The sequence below is a fragment of the Calidris pugnax genome, unplaced genomic scaffold (assembly GCF_001431845.1).
Source record: "Calidris pugnax isolate Ruff unplaced genomic scaffold, ASM143184v1 scaffold58, whole genome shotgun sequence".
NCBI lineage: Eukaryota > Metazoa > Chordata > Aves > Charadriiformes > Scolopacidae > Calidris > Calidris pugnax.
Genome location: NW_015090868.1, coordinates 2,635,544 through 2,656,025, shown reverse-complemented (window position 1 = coordinate 2,656,025; position 20,482 = coordinate 2,635,544). Strand labels below are relative to the sequence as shown.

General features: G+C 35.0%; 1 protein-coding gene across 2 annotated transcripts in view; it reads left to right on the top strand.

The window, feature by feature from the left end:
• Window positions 1–15,367: 15,367 nt before the first annotated feature.
• Window positions 15,368–20,482, top strand: part of DLC1 (DLC1 Rho GTPase activating protein) — a 226,116-nt gene continuing 221,001 nt past the window's right edge. The window contains exon 1 of one of the 2 annotated variants that reach the window (XM_014945601.1): window positions 15,368–15,614. The gene's annotated coding sequence lies outside the window, so the exon portion shown is untranslated. Of the gene's footprint in view, window positions 15,615–15,688; window positions 15,779–20,482 lie in introns of those variants that run through there. The other variant, XM_014945600.1, reaches the window with a different exon arrangement.

The following is a 20,482-nucleotide window of genomic DNA, read 5'->3' as shown; positions in this document are numbered from 1 at the left end:
CTGATTCAGACCAGTTTTAGGTCAGCACAACTCCTGCTGGAGTTGTGACTGCAACACAGCATATACTCTTTTTATCCTTCTTTTCCACTTTAACAATTTCTAGCTTAGTTTTAAAAACATATCTTGTATCTTTTTCCCTTATGTGTTACTACTCTTTGCTCTTCTTCCAAAATATTTGCTGTGTATAGTTCGTCACCATTTTTCAGGCATGTTTCCATTAGCTTCTCCTCTCAAGTCACTTTATAAAATACCTTTTAAAATCGTTTCCCCACTTTTATACCTTGATGCATTTTCCTTTTCTAGAGTCTCCTTGCTGCTTTGTCCTTTAGAAAAATCTAGTTATTAAATCAGGTAATGATAAGCTACATAAAACAAAATGGGATTTTACCAACAATGTTGAGTTGCACTGTGTGCCAATATTCATTTTATTGTGAATCTGGATTGTTTTATCAGTATAAACTTCTGTTCAAAACAACAAATTGCACAGCTATCTAATTAGCTCAGCGGGGAGGTTCCTTGCAACTTAAGCATTTATGTTTACATAGAAACACTAATTGGAGTTGCTCTTATAAATGATGGAGTAAGGGAATAAAACAGAATTTATTCCTATTTATTTTAAATTCCTACTGCCTTCAAATCTTTGAATACTCTCATTCCTACAATGAGAAACAAATTGGACACAATGCTGTTATTTACTCCCCTATGTTTTATTTATTTTGTCCCTTGTACTTTGAGATCAGTCTTCCCTGAGGAACAATCATTGTTTCTCAAATACTCCATGAACTCAAAGCCTACTGTTGTGCTTGTCCTGGTTTTGTTCAAGTTAAACATATGGTCTTGAAAAAAAGCTGTGAAAACAGTCTTTATCATTGTCAGTTTTGCCATTTCTAGAAAGACTAGCAGCTGGGAAGCTCTGAACAATCATGATAGTCAGACTAAGAAAAGTAGGAAATCTGAGAGAGAGCAAAAAAATGTCTTACTAAGCTAAATTTGGAGAAATGTACTCTTTTTTAAAATACCATGCAAGAACCAAATATTGCCAATGAAAATATCAAGAATGGAAAGAGGAAGAAAGCATCAGCAAGGGATGAATAGAATATTTATTCTGCAAAAAGGGAAGCGGAAACTCTCCAACATGAAAGCTGTATGTGATCTTATTTTCTACTAGAAATCATCAATGCCTTTTTACTGAAAAAAATCTCAAAATGGTAATTATAATGAATTCAATAAATTGCGTCTTTATAGACAGATTAGAAGATCACCCCAACATTTAATCAAGATGAATAAGGGCTAGGATCCCTCCTCCTCGCAATAAAATCAACAAAATTTCCCTTGAGACAGATTGTTTCAGAAACTCCCTTACTGAGGGAGTCATCTTCTTTTTTTCCAGGCTCGTAATACATCTACGTTAGCAGGTTAATGCAAATCAGGAGCCTGTTTTGAGGAAAATTTCCCAGTCATCGCTATTTACTATGTTTCGCATTGAATTACAGGGCAGGCTCGAGGAGCATTCTCCCTTGGGGGTGAAACTAAACCGCATCACATGGAGCACATTTAATACATCCAGCCTGGGGAACCCAACTAGCACTAGTTCAAAGAAACAAAATCTCTGAAATGCATGTAATGTAGATCTCACTTCCTCAGCTATTTTCCTCTACGGGTTTCCTTTTCTTGGTTGACACTACTTACCAATGTAGACATAAGCAACGTGGTGCAAGACCAGACTAAATAGACCACAAGATCATGTAGACACCGGCACAGCAAGTACTGTGTTAAAAACTCTCTGAATAGCTGGTAGTCTTGGCTTACTGTTATGTTTTAAAGAAATGGAAGAGGACTAGTCTGGACATAAAATTTTATATGAACGGAATTAAAACACATCTCTTTTAGGTTTTCACAGTATTAGCTGTTAGAGACAAGTAATGAGGAAGGATGTTTTAAAAATAAAGCTATTTGTAATAAAGGAACTTAAAACTTCCATTTTAGAAAAATGTGGATGAAATTTTGTCTTTCCACCATTTTTTCTGGTGTTTTTTTTTTTTTATCCCCCCGAAGTCTTGATGCATTTCAGTTGTTTAATCTTCTTTATTTTTCAAAAATAAATTGTGTAGGCCCAGTCCTTTCCTCAAACTCCTTTCTTTTTAAGGTTGATTTTTTAAATAAGTGAGTTGTATGCAACTCTGAGTATGTCTGTCTTGTCTTTAACTTAAGAACCTATCAGCTGCTTGCTGCCAGTTCAGGAATACGGGGCTCAAAGTCAGTTGAAGGAGAGTGAAAGCTACGGAGAGTATTCTGTTATAACTCAAATCCTTGTAGGCACTGAGAAACTATGTGTAAAAGACAATACCATAAAAAATCAGATTTAATTATCCCTACTGTTCATGGAAAAACTTGCCATTTGTGTGAAATTATAATTTTAACTCATATTCATTAACATCTTTTTCTTCAACAGTTACATATCAGATATTTCATTTCAGCTCATGGAGAGGCATTACTTGCATTTTATTTTACTTATGGATTCTGGGGGCAGATTGATGTGGAAACCAACAGATCCTCCATTTTTAATGTAAATGTTGAGGAGCTTTGTATTTTGTTGGGTTTTTTATCTAAAAAAAAAAAAAAAACTAAAATCAAAACTTTAAGAAATACATAGCACAGCATAAACTGAAATGTATGCAGTGTGGTTGCGCTGGTATGTAGTGTATGGTTGTGATCATCCAACCCACTTAATGTTCATGTTGCAGATATGTCTTTGCTCATATTTATAAAAAAAAAGTCAAACTGATCTACTAAAAAAAATCTGCATGAAGTGATTGCACTGTCCCCATAGAGTCCTATCCCATAACTGAATGGAAGCCACATTTGAAAAACCTGCTGGCCTCGTTGTTTTCATCACAGTATCTTTCTAATTACCAGCTGGTAACTAGAAGGTCCAGAATAAAAATATTTTCACATTTGCACTGTACGTTTGGCTTAATATGAGCATGCATGTGTTTTGAAATTGCTCTTATCAGTCTTTATAACAGCTTAGCTCAAACTGTGCTGTAGGGAGATAGTGGGGTCTAGAGAACAAATGGGTTTTGATGTCTGTTGTTCTGAGTTTTCAGTATTAACAGACAATTGAGATGAATGGGAGATATTGTCAGAAATGTTGGACTTTCTTGAATTTGTAATTGGATATTCTGTACAAGGAGGAGGTAGTCATAAGAAAAAACCATGACATAAGAATGATGTTACTATATAGCAAGACTTAGTAGACTTGCTGTATAAAAAGTGCATCTGGCTCAATACCCTGTGTCTCAGAGCAGCCAGGAGCAGATTCCTAGTAGTGGCATGTCATGAAAGAATATAAAAACAGGACCACCTCACAAGGAGATTTCCCCTGGTATTCTTTTCTTTAGCCCTCCAATTTCCCTAGAAGTCGTCAGTTGAGGTCAGAAACTCAACCCTGAGTTTGTATCTTTGCTTAATAACTGTTGACTCATCTAATTACAAATGGAGGAAATGTCGTCCTCAGTTACCTTAAATAATGTGAATCATGAATTGGGACCTTCCTTAATTCATTAGAATTCTGAATAAAATTAGTAAGATTAAAATAGAGCAACATTCAATTTCATACATATTTGTGTATGAACACTTATATTATGTTTAAATACCTAACTTTGCATCCTGGAAGACTTTTACATCTGTAGTATTAGTAATGTATTATACTAAAGTATTCCTCTCCCACAAAATCTCATTTATCTTTATGGTTATTATTTCCTATGCGTTTTTAAAATCTGCACCTATAGAATTCCTAATAAAAATGAAAAACATACATCTACACCACAGTAATTCTTCAGTAATTCTTTCTCAGCAGACACATCTCAGATCACGTTTCTTATTTGAAATCTAGCTAATGTCTTGTAGAATGTCAATCTTTCTCCATCTTTTGTAATTGGTATGATCCTAACACTAAGTATGGTACTAACAGAAATTTTATACACAGCTGGGAACCTCTACTCTATAAATAAAAGCAATTCTTGGAACGAAACCTGTGCTGATTTATATGGTTGTTGATTTCGGTTTTCTTTTTTGGAAAACATAAGTAGTAATTTTTGGAATACCATAAAAATATTCATAAAAACAAATAGAAAAGTTCTCAATAGGGAATTAAATGGCATTTCTGAGACTATTGTATATGTCATCTGGAATTTCTATATTTATAAGCTTAACTGAGTTTCACGTTAAAGCAATTTCTAAAATCAAATTCTTCTGCCTCTCTTTTTGTATCTAAAAACTTTACGTTAAAAACCTTCAAAAATCAGTGGTGGAAGGGATGGTATGTGAGTAGACAGTCATATTTGAGAGTAGCTTAAAGATTAGAAAACACATGCACTGTAGAGTTTAAAATACTAACCAGATTCATGTCTCATAGGTCTAAATTATTTTTGTTTGCTGCTGTTAGCAGACTTAGCTCACTGACTGGATTTCTTTATACTCTGATCTAGACTGAATTTTCCAAAAGCAGTTGCAGAAGAACTCAAAGCTATTTTCTCAGAGTTCCCTGGGAATGTTGGACTTTCTTGAATTTGTAATTGGATATTCTGTACAAGGAGGAGGTAGTCATAAGAAAAAACCATGACATAAGAATGATGTTACTATATAGCAAGACTTAGTAGACTTGCTGTATAAAAAGTGCATCTGGCTCAATACCCTGTGTCTCAGAGCAGCCAGGAGCCAAGGTCCAGTGAGCCAGGACAGAGTGAGATGATAAGCTTTCAGTGAGGCATGGGGATTGGGGCTTGTGCCCGCATATGATGTGGGGATGTGGACAGTCAGAAAACAATTCCTTTTTGTTTCCATTACTGAAAACCAACATGAAACAACACTCAGCACTACACACACCTGAAGTTACACAGTGACAGCCTTGGTCGTAAGTCCAGAATTAATTTACATGCCTTTCAACTCCATGCATTGAGATACGCTGAGACTGGACAACTATACATGGCCAAATTTCCTCCATGGCCCTCAAACCCTGGCATTTCAGGTTTAAAGGCAGATTCTGGTCCATGACTTAGAGTCAATATGCTCTTAGTATTAAAAGGGTATTTCATTTGTTTATGAATAATATATAGCCCTTATATTTTTCAACTGGTAATTTAGTAATTACTTCTTTAATTAGTAGAGATTGTTGATGGTGGTTTGTTTTTTTTTTAAATTGAGATAGCTAATAACCATACATCTAAAAGGATTATGCTGTGAAGTGACTTGCATGCTGGCTGTACATCTGCTTTAGCTGCAGTAATATTAATAACTTTTTGTTTTTCTGATAAACTTCCATTTTAACTAAAATATCTAAAAGGCTTTCTATCCACACATTTTCTTCTGCGGGATTAGGGACCAGTACATTTTATAAATGTCTTTGAAAGTTTTTGAGATTGGGTGAATTTGGGACCTTTTCCTTCTTATCTTTTCAGAGCCTATATAGCTCCTGACAAAACCACTAGAAGCAGACTACAATTTCTTCTGTTCTGTAAAATCCTGATAACAAGTACAGTCATTCACAGACTCTAGTTTTCTTGTATCAAACTCATATTAAATTGTAGTAAAGTTGATGTAACAGAGATTTTCATATTGTGGTGTTTTGTTCAGGGGCTGCTGCCTTTGATTAATGAATAATATGTTTCATAAAAGCCAGGAAGTTAAGAAAGCATGCTTTTGTAATACCTATCTGTTAGGGAAGTGTGGCATCTTGGATTTTTTCAAAGCTTTTTTTGTTGGCATAAAGAACTAGACTGTCCACATGACACTAAAAAAATAAAGTACTGATATGAGCTTGTAGCTCACAGAAATGAGAATGAGTACCTCTTTGTCAAAGAAAACCCCTTAAGTCTGTAGAGAGACATCTCTATACATTCTAAGCTCAGTACTGTAGGTACATAATTGTTCTGAAGATCCTTCTACTTTGTACTGTTCTCTTCAATGGAAAGAAAAATGTGAACTTGAACTTTCTTACTTTATCTAATTAGGATTTTATCAGTTGTGACTCATAAACATAGTGTTCGGTACACGCATCACTATCCAAATATATCTAAGTACACCCATCTGCTACAAATAACAGAATATCTTGTCTTTATCTAATTATTTATGTACCAATATAACCTGTACTCTGAAGTTATAAGTATATTCTCATTTCCTACTTAAATGGAATGTGTCTGATGCTTAATTTTATTTTTACATACCTTTTTTTTAAAAGATCTCTGCTATGTAAAAATACAAATTACAGAAGGTTCTTTCTCTGCCCGAAAATATTTAATTCCTCCTTTTTTTTTTTCCCTGGTCTTTCTCTAGAAAACACAGCAATCTTCATCTTTGAGGCAGTAAGTCCTAAATTTGATTCCATAAGCACAGCTTTAAAAGCTATAAATATATTAAAGCTATAAATGTATTTGGCCCAAATTAGATGTATTTCTGGAATGTAAGTTTGTTCTTTTGGAAGCCTGCATCTCTCGCTGAATGTACTCATGCAGTTCTTGCTGTATTCAAAACTTACAATTTGGAGCTGAATGAATGCTGTGTTTTGTATAGATTGATAGATCATCATCACATATGATGATTTATATTGTCACATAAATGACCACTTATCAAATAATATGTTTCATCTGATGATTAAGGCAGCACAGCTTAGCTAAGGTTAATGACACTAAATAAAATGACACCAGGAAGGAATCTGTCTGAAGTAATGCAATAATTCCCCATTGTTTGGGAAGTCTGAATTTATTTTGAGTAATTGGTGGTTTCTACAAGAAAACAGTGATAATTATATTTATGTCTCCCAAGTATTTTCTCAGGAAACAGACAAACAACCTTGTTTGGTTTGTTTTAAGAAAAAACACAGTACCATTGTAAGTATTTTCTTGATTACTCAGAAGATGAGACGGATTACTAATGGAATTAAATGTGATATTGAAAGAGCAAATTTTTAGGGTATTTTGCAAAAGAGAAAATAAAAGCAGAGTTTGCTCAAACTTTAAAGATTCTGTAGAAATATTAAACAGTGTGCATCTCCAAGTGCAAAATAAACAGGGCCTTGCCATCTGATTTTGTATAGGATGAAAACTGTCAATGGCACCACATATTCAGCTAGGTGTGCATCTCAAAATCATGAGCTTCAGTGGATTAAGAACTAATTTGGAAAGCAGATTAACATTATTGAAGCCACAGATAAATTAGTACAACACTTTTTTTATTTTTAAATGGGATATTTGGCACAAGTTTAACAAGTGAAAAAGTACTCCCTAGACTTTCAAATAAAATATATAGGGTTGTATAATGTTCTCCGTAACAGCTGAAATAATAACTATTTTAAGATTTTATATTTTGCAAAATGGAGCCTACTGGTCATCCTCCACATAATCTAGCCTAACTGGGCATGAGTTAAGATATAGACAGAAGTGATCTTGAGATTAATTTGCATTGTTCTCCTCAGCTCTCTGTCCCTCAGTCTATCAAGTGTTTTGGAGAAGCTACAGCATATAGTCAGTAAAATGGTTGCAGATGGATCATTATAAGCAGGAGACTTGACATACATAATCTAAACCAATTTTTTACCACTTTTTTGTTTTTAATTTTCTTATTTTAAGCTCAGAAAATTAATGATGAACTATAACGAATAGTTCATCATAGTCCCTTGCTAATAACCATCAGTAAGATATTTGTTTGATTGTTAAATGTGTATTTAGTTGTCATGTAAATGTTCTATAGGTGATTATAAATAGCTTTCCTCATAGATAGGCATGCAGTAACTGGATAATCTAGAAATGGCCTTTGTTATACATTAGTGTTTGATGTTTCATTCAGAGTAACATGTGAAACTAGAAAAGGCTAGAAAAATTTTCAACATTTTCAGCATTATTTATTGACAATGACAAGGTTCAAAGATACAATCATGCATAAAGGTGATGGTCTCTAAATTCTTTCTGGAAAAGCTGTGTGGTTTTAATAGCTTTATAATGTATGCAGAAAACTTTGCATCAGCTACAAACAGTGGCAGCATAAGAATTTTATGCCTTTATACTAAGAAAAACTAAAACAGCAACAACAACTGAATATACACTGGTTTTACTTATGTGTTCACAATCCATTCTTTTGCAAATAGTCTACAGGTTGATGAAGAGTTCGGTTTTCTTATCCATTCCGTTTCAATGTAGCCATGGTAATAATTTTACTAATGTAGTTTTTTGTCTCCTGGAACTGAATAGTACTGTTGAAATATACCTGTCTAAACTGGATTTGACCTAATGGTCCACTGCACATTTCCTGTACTTGTTAAATTCTTTTGGTATTCAGGTAATTCTTTTCAATTAATTCCTAGGAAGTCCACTGCCATATAATTTCTGACTGCAAACGCTCTCAGAAATTGGGCAGAGAACTCTGTGTTTCTCCTTTCATCCACTGCAAACTTACATGTTACTACAATGTGAGCGAATAATAAACTTCTGGATGTTATTGAATGCTCTTATGCATCAAACCACAGAAAAAGGGTTTAGGAAGTGGATCAACAGCTTTTATTTTCCTAGATTCCACTTTGAGTAGATGGACAAAAATAAAATAATTAACAGTAAATATAAACACAGACAGACAACAACAACAAATCAGTAGAGGATGAGAAGGAATGGCCTCAAGTTGCACCAGGAGAGATTTAGATTGGGTATTCAGAAAAGTTTCCTCACTGAGAGGGTTGTCAAGCATTGGAACAGGCTGTCCAGAGAAGTGGTTAAGTCACCATCCCTGGAAGTATTTAAAAGACATGTAGATGTGGCACTTAAGGACATGGCTTAGTGGGTGGATTTGGCAGTGTTAGGTTTATGGTTGGACTCAATGATCTTAAAGGTCTTTTCCAACCTAAATGATTCAATGATTCTAGGTATAAAAGATCTCATGGAGTTTATGCTGAACAGGCACAGCCATTGAGAGACCGTATCATTCCACAGATCTGAAAGCAATTAGGAAGGATGAATCCACACAGCTTGCAAAAGTCTGGAATGAATGGACCACATCCTCAAATGCTTTAAATTGAAGTATCTCCCCTGAGTTTAGTGCAGCTATTTTGATCCTATCGCAAAAACAATAACAGCAACAAAACGTGACTTTTCAAGTAAATGTACTGCGAAGTCCTTCCAAGAGCATTCGCATAAGTGAGATTTAAGGAAAGCACTGTCTTCACTGAGAGCTGAAGATTGCTAAAGAACCTCACTGAATATTGTCCACTTGTACTCAATATTTAATGGCACTATCCTCAATATTTACCACATGTCATCACATACCCTGCTTTATCAGTGCCTGTCGTCTCTACAGAAGTAAAAGGCAACATCTGCACCCATGCGATCATTTTTATCTCACCTTGTAACCACAATACATTTGCACAGTACTTGAAAACAGAGAGCAGGTACTTACATCTTTGTGTTTTGCTTTTGCTTGAAATTTGTGATTCTTAAAACAAAAATTGTCTGCTACAGGGTCTTCCTTTAAAAATTAATAATTGCTTGAAAAACTTCCCCAGAATAGAAGATACAGAGTCTTCACAACAGGAAATGTAAGATACAGTTCAGCAATACACAACTTTCTGAGTTTCTTGCCAAGTTATGACAGATACGCTGATTGATTACTAAAAGGTAGAAGCAAGGCCAAGATCTGGATAACATATTCCAGTGAGACTGGAACCACTTATTCTTCGATTAGCTCTTGAAACTGCAGTTTAACTTCAGTTTACATCATTGTGTAACATTATCAACCACATAGCTTTGTAATGTCTTGCTGAACTTTGGTGTTACTTATCTAGAAACCTGAAGTTGTAGACTGTGACAGTTTTTATTTCCATGGGGACTGCAGTAACTGTACTCTTACAGGTTTTGTCATCAATTTGCCAGCACAAGAAAAGGTTTGTTCATCAACCAGCATGTCTGCTAACAGGTAGGCTTGAGAGCTAATTTGAGGAAAGTTTCATTGCCCTCAGGACATTTAATTGCATCCACCTTTGGTGTTTCTAAAAGGCTTTCCCCTACTAAGACAGAGCAGCCTGAAAGGATTTCACTTGAAAATTAATGAAGAAAAGTTATTAAAATACTAACATAGAAATGAGAAACTTGTAAAGACGCGAGATTTGTTTGGAGCAATGGCTAAGCATCCGTGTCACTGAAAATGTAAGCAACTCTGACTAACACACTTTAAATAGCCTAATATGTTATAAACAAAATCTTTCTTTTGATCATTCAAACCTGAATTTGAATGATGAAAAATTCCTAAACAGAAAATAGAACAAACAGTACTAAAAATAGGTAATCTGCATAAGGATTACCATCTACCCTTTTGGAAACCATTTCATTCTTTTAATCAATGTTAATCTTCATTTAGCATACTATATGTATATGACATATGTGTATGTCTCAGGAGCAGCTTTGGATTTCAGAGTTTATCTTCTGTGGAAAAATTAGGATCTTTGAGTAAGAACCAAAATGACCTTAGCTTTCTTCTTTCCCTTTGATGGCTTAATGATAACTATGTTGCTGAGAACAGGAAGGTATATAAGCACGTGCAAAACTAAAGGCATTTAAACAACGATCTAAATGTTTCTGACTAAATTATTGAGAAGTTTGGGTTCTTTGACAATTAGAATTCAATTTTCCAAATTGAAGAAATGTAATTAACAAATTCTAAATGAAGTTTCTTTGGAATTGTTTTTATTTGTGTATTTTTTTTTAAATTATACATTCATTCTCAGTGATAGAGACAGATATTGTCGCTTCTTGTAGTGAATTTGGGTGCTGAAAAGTAGCTATCTAAAGGTTGACGAGGACATTTTTCAAGCAGTTCCATTCATAGCCTCTTCATAAGTTTTCGGCAGTGAAGAAATTTGCCTATAGATATAGCCTTAAGATACTCTAATAGGAGTCATTTTGCTAAAATAACTATTTGTAAATTTATTGGAATTGGGAAATTCTAAAGAGCCTTTTTTAGACTCCTTCATGCAATGCATTTATATTGTAGTTCAGTGCACTGGGACCTAACAAGGACATAGGAGACATGTTCATAAACCTGACCAGAACAAGTACACAAAGTCTGGGTTTCTCTCATACCTGGCCACTGCCCCCAACCTCTCTGTTGTGCCAGCTGGTGTTTGCCTGATGAAGTCTTCTCTTTCCCTTTCTTTCTCTTGCTCCCTCTTGTGTTTTATCCATAATGATTTCATCAAATCCAAAACTAGTTCATTAAATGTATTTGTGTGAACAAAATAATATATTTGATACAGTATGAAATGTGAAAGTATGAAATACCTACTGAAATCGGGTAAATATATCGTGAAGCAAAAGCAAATATTGAAACTTTGAAAATTATTAATAAAATAGACCAGTCTGTGTCTGTCTTGCTGTATTTTCAACAGTTTTCAGGTGTGTTTAATCAAAATATAATTTTTTTCGTGTACTTCATTCATTAGGGGCAATATCTCAGGTTTATACTTTGAAGGAAAAAAAGAAAGATGTCAGCAAAAGTTTTCATATTTTTCTATGAGGCATATAGCAACTTCTGTTGCTTAAGACAAATAAGACTAAGATTTTAGGTACTCTCTTTTTATTACTTTTTTTAAAATACTCACTACTTTCTCTGCAAGATTGCTTTTAAGCATGAAAACAGGTTGGGCCAATCCACAAACCCTGGTGATTTGGTTTCATTGAAGAAGTTTGAATTTTGTATGCAATAAACCATAACTATATTGTGTGTTAATGATTTTCTATAAAGCAGCTGCACGATTCAGATAAATTTTCATTGATTTATGTATTGAATTGTTTTGGTAGTACGTTTTACATAGGATCATGTAAATAGCATACTATTAGTTTCTCTTTCTATAATATGCCATGGAGTGTACTCAGCTTATACTAGTATGACAACAAATATTTTATATTTGTGGATAAATAGTATTATATATATTATATTTTTCTCATTTTATAATTATTATAGAAATAAAATATAGTTGTTGTTATAATAATAGAATATAATTTTTCATCCAACATTACATGAACAGAAATTAGAGTTGCCTGAATACCTGATTTATATGGCCTAGCTTTGAGCCATACATTTTTTTGAGCTAAAAGGGTATCACCAAAACAGACCACCTTTGTGTTTGGTTTAAGCTCAGAAATAGGAGGAACTAAATTCTAACATTTTAGTATAGTCAGTCTGACTGCAATTGAAGTGCATTTCACCTATGCATACAAAGTACAGGAGTGCTACTAACTTACCTTTTTAGTGAATTCCCTTGTTCCTTGTCACTCCTTCATTCTTCTTTTTACTTTTTCAGTTCAACTAATTGTCCAAGGCCCAACAGAATTATTACAGTTTTCAGACTCAGGTGTTCTTATTCCATGTGTTATTTCTTTTCTTTTTTCACTATAAAATACTGTTAAATGCTTTTTTATTGGTATCATTATGAATTTTTATTAAAGCATCTTAGAACAAGTATTCAAACTCTGGTTATTCTCCTCCTTTCTGTAGATGTGATAGCAGGAAAAGATATATAGGAGACAGCCTGTCCCCAGTTTTCCTAGACAGACAGGAAATGGATAGACATTGTCTACGATGGCCTCCTTTTTTCTTTTTTAGTTATTCATCAGGCATTAGAGAATATTTGAAATTAAGTTGTCTTTGTGAAACTGTTTCACAGAGAAGACCATGTCCTAATAATTTCATAACTTTGAAAAATATCCTCATTTCCACATTTTTTAATTTGTCTTATTCCTGTGAGCAGCTTCTGTGAAAAACCCAAAGCTATTTTATTTAAATCAAATTTCCTGCTGGAAAATTAAGTGAAGTTTAGCTGAAGAAAAACAATTAGGGAAAAAAACATTTTAATTAAAATTCTGTCTTGAAATATATATTTTTTTTTTTTTTGCAACAGTGTGTTCCAACTTTTCATCACTTTTTTGGTATTGTAAAAAACAACATTCTTAGTAAATTTTAACTGTAAGGAAACTAAAGGCTTTTTGTTTTATTTTGATTCCCATAAAAATAAATTTCAAAATTGTACAATTTATGCAATTGCATAATTGCAAATAAAATGTGTCGCTTCGCAGCCTGTAATTTATTCACTGAATTCCAAACTGGAAATCTTTCAGGAAAATAGTATAAATCACATTTTATAAGTAGAGTAAAAGTTTTGCATTCAGATCTTGGACTGGCCAAATATAGTTAAAAATAATTCTGAAAAGTTATTTACCTCTGGGGCTGCACTTCTGTCTGTTCAGAGTTTACCACCACATATGCCATTTCCTTTTATGGGCTTCAAAGACTTCTGTCTTTGAAGATGTAGAGGTTAGGTTGGTAAGTCATTCCACTTAAGGTTCTCTACCTCTGCTATCCATGTACATGAAAGCTACTGGGAAAAATTTCAAACCCACTCCCATTTGGGCCTGCATAATTTTGTAACTAACTTTTAAAGTTAATACTGTAATTTTAAGGCTGAAAAATGCATGTATAAAATTACGTGTATGACAATGAAGACCACATTGGCGAATTTAGCAGACTTTAGCACAAAGTTCCACATGCTGGGGAACTAAAGCTTGACAAATTAGCTCCAGATATGACCATATTAGTGGGAGCTGGAGACAGCCCTATGGGGCTGGCTTTTCTTTGACTAAAGAAATGCCCTCAAGGAGACTCGCTTGAGCTAATGAAGGCAGTGTATAAACAGTTAAAAGGCAGTTGTTGGAGGCTGGTAGAAAGCCCGTGTATCAGCAGTTACTAATTATGAAGGTTTCCTATCTCTTTTCAGAATAAATATCCTGTCCCAGTTGCGGCAGGCCTGCTGCATGGAGACTTTCTGGTCACTAAATGTCCAGGCATTATTTTGCATAGAGTAGCGTATGTGGTGTCTTACCTCTGTATCTCTATAGCTCCTCTGAAGGCCAGCCAAAGGCCAAAGATTCCAATCAATAACCTGATCAGTAATGGTAAAATCATTTACTCAGAGCCATAGTTAATAAAGAAGGTGTGCGCTGGCTGAAGGGGCCATCAAAAGGTAGATGATGTGTGACCAACCCATCTGGGAAGACAATTAACACTTCTTTTTTCAAAGAAAAGGGAAAAAAAGAGTTGACTTCACCCTGTAATTTGGAAATCGTACATGGTCATTACCGATATGATTCACATTGAATTAAATGAAATAAAAATTATTTCACCTAAATATGAGACCAGTGATCGAAGATGTTTTTTGCATGTGTTTTATTATATGAGCAGCTAATATTTATTATTAGTAGATACACTAATTAAAGCCATGCTAGTCATTTCCATTAGCTTACCCTCAAACTTCTACAGCGCTGTCCGTCTGGTTTTAATCAAAACCAAATGGTAATCCAAGTTCTCAGGCTGGAACAGCTAAGAGGAAGTCATTCAGAGGAGGCAGAAGAAAGCAGAAAAGATAAACAGATGATATTCGCTAAATTTGTATAGAGCGAAGGATGTAGATGCTGTAGGTTACTCTGGAGACGTGATTCAGGCACCCTGTCAAACTGGAACGAAGTAGTTACAAGTGTTTTATGTCAGCAAAATACTAATATGATCAAGATGGAGTCTGTCCTTGTGCTTTTGCAGAGTTGGATTTGTGTGACTGGAGGATTCTCAGAAGAGGTAATGCAACATATACCCCTGCCTGCAATATGACTGCGTTTAAACCATAGCCTTTATTTTCTCAGGTCCAGCTTATTCTCTTGAGTAGGAAGACAATTTTAGCATACGCGTATAAACGGTATCTATCGAACTCTGTGTATTTGCTCGTCAGAACAGCACCAGACCCTTTGTCAATGCTGTGTGTTAACTGAGTTTAGACCATGTTGTTCTCCGCTTGTTTCTCACTACCTGGTACCGAAGACCAGGCGTTTCAGAGACTTTCTCCTGTTGTTCTGCTTAACTGTTATCTTTGCGCGAACTCGAGAGATGTATAAAATATTTTTTCAAAGGAAAAAAAAACAAACCACAACAGGAGGGAGGGGTTGGAAAACTTGTTTACATTGCGTAGCTGTAGCACAGATCTTCCCCTTTGATAGAAATAGCCCAGCAGTGGATTAAGCTGAATGTCTTGAAATGCTCCGTTCTTGCCGTCTTTTTTTTTTTCCCCTCCTTTCCCCCCTCCCTGTGCGCGCTCTCCCTGGCGCAGGCAGAGGCAGGCTCGCTCCCTCTCCCTCTCTCTCAAAGGCAGGAAATACTTTTCAGGCAATCTGGGCCTGGTTGTTGAGGCCCCTTTCACAAAACATCAGTCTGAATTTAGTAGACAGAAGTCACTGGGAAAAGCTTGACAGGCTCGTGCTTAGTTAAGGCTCCCTCCAGCTGCAAGAGGGTGTTTTTGTTAGAATCACACATTGAGCAAAACTGCTTAGAATAGAGCAATGATCTCAGTAGCGAAATCTGAACTTTTATGCTAGCAGGAGCTAACTGGGACTGGGCTCTTTTGTTTGTTTATTTGCTCCTTCATTTTGTGTTTTGGTTTTCGGTTGGTTTTTTTGGTTGTTTTTCTTTTTTTTTTTCTTTTATTGACCAAAGATTTTAGGGAGGTTATGTCCGAACTCCAGATTCTCTTCATCTAGGTAAGGCTGTCTTGGAATCTTTCTGTACTTTAAACTATCAAAAAATAAAATTTAAAACAAAAAAAAAAAAAAAAGAAAGGAAAGAAAAGAAAAACCAGCAAAGAAACAAGCAGTATCCAGCACTGGAGCTTTCTGCGTTCAGGATCTCAGCACTAAAACTGGAGGTAAAAAAAATGATAATCATTAAAAATGTACATTTAGTTGTCGACTGTGCCAATTCTGTTTATCAAAATGCGCCAGATCTGTAAAAAAATCTTCTTGTGCGTTTTTCTTCATCTTTTAAAATATGCTTGATATGCTGAACTTTGTTTATTTGCATTCATATATAAATAGAGCTGCATGGTCTTGCTTGCATTTTTTAATGGACATTAAATAGGAAAGCTAGACGTGTGAATGATTTCTTTTTTCACCTCATTTGCCAACAGGGAGGGCATTTAGGGCTATGGGTTTTTCTCTCCCCCCACCTTCCCTTCCCTTCCCTCCTCTCCAGCAGTAATGATGATGAGGAGTGTTTTAGGTAGATATATGAGTTGTACCTCTGCTGGCTTTGGTCTCTCGCCTTTTCTCAGTCCTAGACTAAATTTGTGGTATGACTGACAATAGAGTCTTAAATGTGTACACGCTAAATCTGAAATGCCAAGGTTTATTTCTTGGCATTAGCTAAATTGGGTTATTTTTAGCAACCTATGATTAGATACGCAGTTTGGGGTGTGCTGTGCTAGCATTTAGAAGAGGGAAAGCAAGATTCAGTAAATGTCAGCTGATTATAATTTTAAGTGAAGATATGTAAACTTACACCCAGTCTTTTTCTTAACTTAGTAAACATTTAACTATTAAAAATAACAAGAATCTGCTTTTAAGGAGTTTAGGGGAAAATTCAGGATCTTATCTTTAACTGATGCATGAATGAGGCTGCTCTTACTTTATGTACAGGCGTGATTTAATTATTAAATTGTTATGGACATCAGAAGCATTTTTCATGGTAATGTACGCAGTATCCTTTGTCTTCCTGAAAATCTAATAGGACAGTTGTTGCTTATAAGTAATATGAGAGATTCTTTCATCATTAAGGCTCCGTATAGTTATTGGCCAGATGGTAACTAAACAGAAATCACCTATTCATGTATTTCAAGTTTTAAATTGTGTTTTTACTGAATATTTTTTCAAACTGATTGGTGAATAATGAAATCACCTTGTGGTGTGAAAGGGCATGAAGGACAAGTAAATACCCCAGAACTGGGTCAAATATCTTCTGTGCAATAGATTGAGAGTTGTACAATTTACTGCCATTCGGGTGGAAGAAAATTGTTGTTCATGGTGGTCAGAAGTGGCTCGGGGTTGCGAAGGGCATGGATCTGAAGGGGAAAGGGAACAGCTGATAGGCAGCAAGTTGTCCCTGGGTATATCCTGGGGCGAATTTTAAAGTCACTGACACTCATTTGCTTATGGACAAGCTTTCTCCAGTTCAGTGTCCTGAGCTGGGAGAGCTGTGGTAGGTAGTTGGTGGGACTGAGGTGTTGGGAGGAATCTGAACGGCTCAGTCTCTGCGTCATTCCCATGAAATTTGTGCTGGAACTTTGATGTCTCAAGGGATTTAGCATTAGTGGCTTTTACTGCACTGTGTTCCCATACTTGCCCCTGCAAATATGTGTGTACGCACTTAGTATTAGCGAGTACTCCAGTTAAACAGAAGAGAAAAAAAAAATAAGAAAAATAATTATTCCATATCAAGGGGTGCCTTCTGCAGCACTGTCTCCTGATTTTTAGAGGATGTAATGGCCTCATCTGACCTCACTTGCCGATGAAAATATTGGACACCTGAGACAGCTGAACTGTAGAGTAGACAACAGAACAGAAACCAGAAAGTATTTTCTCATTTGACTCTAAAGTTTCTTACAGACTATAAGAAATTGTAACCCATCTTTTGGATTTAGAAGATTTATTTAGGAGTCCTGAGGACAAATCACTCTTGCTATTCAATTCCTGGTTCTACTTAGTCTAACTTCTCTGTTATGCTATCCTGTTATTGTTGTTCAAGAAATAGTATTCATGGAAACCTTACTGTCTAAAAAATCCCTGAAAATTATTTTTATAGATATATAGCAATAATTAATATGGAAAATGAGAAGGATAGAACCTAGCACTGATCATCGTAAGTTTTTGACCTTGCTGTGCTCCTTCAAAAATGTTAATGTTCTTCATTTGAAACAAGAAAATAGCCAAAATAGTTATATCAGCTGACTCCTTTTGAACAGTTAAGCACATGAATTAATGTCTGCAGCTTTGAGGAAAATTAATGCACGTGGTTACAATTGTTTACTAGAAAATATTCAAATAGCTTTCCTTCACCATAAATTTATGTGCCTGCACATTTATTTTCTTTTGGAGCTTATACCTGTTGACCTCCAAGTTAAATTCCATAATCCAAGCACTTCAACAAAGTAAGTTTGAATATTTGGGCCTAATTCACGAAGAGCTCTGTAACAGAAAGCAAAATGTATTTCCTCCCAAAAGAAAATGAAAAGCAAAGACAACTGGTTGGATAGGCAGTTTTTTAATAGGTAAGGTAATATAATAATTCTTAGTAATTATAGCAATTCTTTTAAATTGCTGAGCTTAAAATCAATTTTTAAATTATTCTTTAGTTGATGGAACAATAGAAGGATTCCTATTTTGGCTGTTTCATAAGTCTCAAAAGTTAATTTTTATTCTTTTAATTGTCAGAAATCTTAAGCTGAATTTTATATTATATTTTTCTGTTGATCTTAACATGAATTTTGCTGCTGCAACTATCTTTGATATAAAGTTTCCCTGAGGAGGGCAGTAGCAGAAGGAGGAAGAGAACTTACAACCAGTCTTCTCTTTTCTCACAAAGGAGATAGATCTCAGAGTATTCTTCTTTTTTCTTTTAGTCATCTGGTTCTATTTTTCTGTTGTTTGTTTGTCTGGAGAAAAATTAAAAGACTTTCTATGTTGGTGTTCTGTTCCCTTTACAAAAGAACAAGGAAAAAGATGAAAATGGAGTAACACAGGGGTAAGAGCAGTTGAAACAGCATATCCAGAAGGGCTAGATCTTGATTCCCTTCCTAGTAGGAAGGAGCCTCTGGAGGTCTCTGGTCCAACCCTTCACTTCAAGCAGGGCCAAGTTGCTCAGGGCCTCATCAACTTACATTTTGAATACCTCCAAAGACGGTGATCAGTGTGAACAATTAGTAAGGACTTTAAGCTTGGCTGTAGACACAGGAATATTTTTATCTATGTGTTTACACATATATATAGCTACATGTGTACATATGTATGTATATGTAGATATACAAAAATTATACCCCAAACAAAATTTATATAGAATTTTCACATGCAAATCCTATGTATAATAGGATTATAATTAAATCATAATTAAAACCAATTATTTTATTTTAAAAATTACCAATATTAAATCTGAATATTTTTTCGGCTGCAGGTACCATTTCAAGGGGTTTTTTTTCTATTTCATATTTCACCCTCAATATTTGTAGACACTTTTAGAAACTACTTATTTTAAGAACAATCTATTGGTAGAGAATTTCAAACCCACTATTACCATAATTGTTTGTTTCTCTTGAATGAGGAAAATCACTTAAGTTGAAATTAAAATGCCTGGAGTTTTATCTCTGGCATATTGTACATCAGCCATTGAATACAAATACAGAAGTTTGCTTTAGGCTGTATGCATCTACATTAAGACAAATTCAGCTCATACAGTATACACTTTCCTTCCAACCTTCACTTCTCTCTAGACTCTTCTTTTTTCTTACTCTGACTCGTGATATTTCCTGTTAAATATTTGATTATACCTTGGGTTATGCCCTTGAGCTTTAGGAGAATTTGTAAACAGCTTCTGTTACTCCTGAATCTCTAGTTGTTCTCACACCTTCTAGCTCACTCTTTATCAGCTCTAGGTGTTCCAGGGTAGGTATTATGTCTTATCAATGAGAGGATCATACAACCTGTTGTACTAGATCTCAAGCACGACAAATAGTCTTTAATGCTAGAATAAATAAATGTTTTAACTTGAACATCACTGTACTTGTTTGCTCCATGATCCAAAAATTTGCTTTGAATAAGGGGGAATCAGCGGTGAGATTTAAAAAGAAATTTTCATTGGAGTGAGAAGGGAGGAAAATCTGTAGTAGTATTGGAGGGTTGTTGCAAAGTGTTGTTCTGCTAAGGGAGCTAAGAGAAAATGTAATTTTCCTAGCCAAAAGTTGTTAATAAAGAACATGCAACAACCTTGATTTTGTATTATTAGTAACTTTGTTAAGACCACCACAAAATATGAAGTTGTTTCTTCTTCTCATGAATTTTCTCCTGCAAGACATAGACATGTAATGGACAAGAAAGACTTGCCTTGGATTCGCTGGTTCTGTCTGGAGCATACCCTCCACTTCTGAGCAGTCCTGAGAGGCTCAACCAACTGGAAATTGCACTGTTAGATTCATTACAAACTTTTTTGTCCACAGATAAAGGGCAGACAACTCTCTATGTTTTGCTTGAATTGTTTTTCTTCAGAAAATGTTGATTTATTAGAGAGAGGTAGCATCTCTCAATAATAATAACAATGCACTAAAATAAGTTCTTGTTGAAAGGATGGTCTCCAAGAGTTGAACCCTCCAGGCAGAAGCTGCACTTGGATGATTCCATGCACAGGGACAAATCTACATTTTAGTTCTGTTAAATGCCTGTGTGCAGGAGATGTCAGTGCCTTCCTGGGAACTTCCAAATCTTGAGACACTGTCAGCTTAATTGGATATGTAGCTAAAGATTTTACAAAAGGTTTTGCACATTGTGTGAGAACTGGTAGCTGGTAAAGGAAATAGACCTGAAATGGT